Raw genomic sequence first — 3,461 nt, 5'->3', positions numbered from 1 at the left:
TGTATTCATGTATGTATATGTATATGCGAATCTGTTTATTTGATTAGGTAATAGGCGTAGATGTATAGCTATGTGTATGTGCATGAATATATTTCTATTTATACATGTGTGTATATGTAGATGGATACATATGTGTATATGGGGACACGCACACATGTGTATATTTGTATATGCGTGGGTACGTATGTGCATATGTATAAATGTGGACGTATGAGTGTGTGTATATATATAGGTGTGTATGTATATGTATATATGTGTGTGTGTATATATGTATATATATGTATACATATGTATATACGGGTGCACATGTGTATGTATGTGTATATGCGCATATATATATGTATATGTCTGCGTGCGTGTATCAGTATGCATGTATATGTGTGTGTTACTGTATGTCTATTTATGTATGCATGTACGCTCTTACACATTGATTGGTATGTGTTGTCCAACCCACTCTCCGGCAGCGTCCAATTCTCTAACGGTTTTTTTCAAATGAATCAAGTCATAACCTTATCCATCTATTGTTTTCATAATCGGTCATAATGTCTTACGTTTAAGATGATTCCCATGCTTTCCCTGATGAGAAGGTTACAATTTTAATATCAAAGATACCTATGGATCACACAGGTTGTAATCCTTTGAAACATATGTAGGAATAAAGTATGCAATATAACATTCGTTTTCTCCAATCCTTAAATTCTTAAATATACTCAAATACCCAAAATTTCAAGGAGTTCCTGCCTTAATAACAGGAGCTAACCACAGTTATTTTGTGTTCTTTGCTACATTGGTTTCTATTAACCCATTTATTCTATCAGAAGAATTTTTATTCATTAAGATAGAAGAAATACACATAATTATATATATATATATATATATATATATATATATGAATAATAACAATAAATGGAGCCAAACGCATATAAATAAAAGTTCCTTTAATTTCGACATATGTTTCAAAATATATGTGTACACTACTCCAAAGAAGTAAGAGCTGCTGGAATTCCACATATATTCATCGTCAGGGAACCAACATATAGAAGCAAGACAAATGCGAATTTACTTCTTTGGAGTAGGGTACACATATATTTTGAAACATATGTAGGAGTTAAAGCAACTTTTATCTATATGCGTTTTGCTCCATTTAGTGTTACTATTCATATCTACTCAAAATGCATCACTTTAAGTTGGTATCTCTACCTATAAAACGGGTGTGATGTCCTGGTATTTTGTGTGATTTTTGCTACCCATGGTAACTATTAACATATTTACATTGTCATGGTTTTTTTAAAACTGAGATAATATTAATATATACATAGACTAATATATATATATATATATATATATATATATATATATATATATATATATATATATATATATATATATATATATATATATATATATATATATATATTTATATATATATGTTCTTTCGTTTGCTTTAATCATATAACTGGTTTCGTGTTTTACTCAAACCACTCTCCCATACTTTAAAAGTCTGGTATGAATTCTATCTTTTTCTTTTGTTGAATTTCAAAGTTATAATGACGTAAACTAAACATGACTAGTTGTCAAGCCTTGGTGATGGACAAAGAAAAAAAACACATAGACAAACGCATATCTGTCTATATATGTATATATGTACGTACATACATATATATGCATGTATGACCTATGTACGCATGTACGCATGTATGTATATATATATATATATATATATATATATATATATATATATATATATATATATATATATATATATAATTATAAGTCATTATTTCAAGATTTCTTGCCAATAGAGAAAGAGCCGGTTTCTAATCTAGATCCAAGACTCCTTCCTTGGAATTTCAACATCAGCAGGGTATTTTTGTAATGTATGTATAAGTGCATTTTTGTGTTTTGCTTGATGTATGTATTCTCATGCTCCCTTTCTCTCTCTCTCTCTCTCTCTCTCTCCCATTCTCTCTCTCTCTCCCTTTATCTCTCTCTCTTTCACTCTCTCTCTCTCTCTCTCTCTCTCTCTCTCTCTCTCTCTATATATATATATATATATATATATATATATATATATATATATATATATATATATATATATATATATATATACAAGAATAAGGGCAGGGAATCGTCAATTAATAATAGAATTAATAATTAACAATTTTGCCAAGTAGTTCAGTATGAAAAAACCTTTATCGGTAAAACCATTTATCATCATAAATATACAGGGATTAGCATTGAGTTGCTTCTCCAACATACTGAAAATTTAGAAATAGCAGTCAAAGAACTACTGATTCTAAACTACAAAATTTTTCTCTAAAAGGATGGCGTATTTTTATGGCACACATAGAACAAAAAACCGGAGGGAAAAGCATAAACAAAACAAGTCTTTAGTTAACTGGATACGAATCGTTTCATGGTTAAGCGAAAGAAAATTTCTCTATTCCAATCTTCAGTCTAAATATTCTGATAAATTTGAAAGTGTCTCTAAAAAAATTCACGGTAATTTTTGGCCATGCGACACCAAAAATCAACGATAAGAAAGGCACTTACGAATTCATCGGCCAGTGAGTTTCGGCACCTCACCTCAAAGAAATCTATTTCATGTGCGTCACAAATAGTCCCGTATGAATTTATCAGAATATTTGGACTGAAGATTGGAATAGAGAAATTTTCTTTCGCTTAACCATGAAACGATTCGTATCCAATTAACTAAAGACTTGTTTTGTTTATGCTTTTCCCTCCGGTTTTTTGTTCAATGTGTGCCATAAATATCGCCATCCGTTTAGAGAAAAAATTGTAGTTTAGAATCAGTAGTTCTTTGACTGCTATTTCAAAATTTTCAGTATGTTGGAGAAGCAACTCAATGCTAATCCCTGTATATTTATGATTATATATATATATATATATATATATATATATATATATATATATATATATATATATAGAGAGAGAGAGAGAGAGAGAGAGAGAGAGAGAGGGAACTAATTATGCGGTTAAATATATATATATATAAAGGGCATTATAACAGAAACATAATAACGCCAAACAGTGGACTATATATATATATATATATATATATATATATATATATATATATATATATATATATATATATATATATATATATATACATATATATATATATATATATGCATGCATGCGCACACACACAAACTCTCTTTGTAGTTTTACAAATGTCACGACTGTATTTTTAGTAAATATTTTGCATATCTTACATATTTGATTATGCTTCCTGGCCAATTTATCATTATTTCTTCAAACATAATTGAACTTTGAATTTATACTTGCTGACTAATATTCGTTTTGAAGTTAAACAGACGTGCACGGAATGGTAAATGTATTTTTATAAATAGTTTGCGTAGTAAGCCTAGCTGATGAGCTTTAAGTTTCTTTCGGCACAGAAAGTGAAATTAATTGATACTGGGATATCTACTCTT

Source organism: Octopus bimaculoides, chromosome 3 (assembly GCF_046866305.1).
Source record: "Octopus bimaculoides isolate indiv1 chromosome 3, ASM4686630v1, whole genome shotgun sequence".
Taxonomy (NCBI): domain Eukaryota; kingdom Metazoa; phylum Mollusca; class Cephalopoda; order Octopoda; family Octopodidae; genus Octopus; species Octopus bimaculoides.
The sequence above is the reverse complement of the archived record's forward strand: the minus strand, read 5'-3'. Positions refer to the sequence as shown.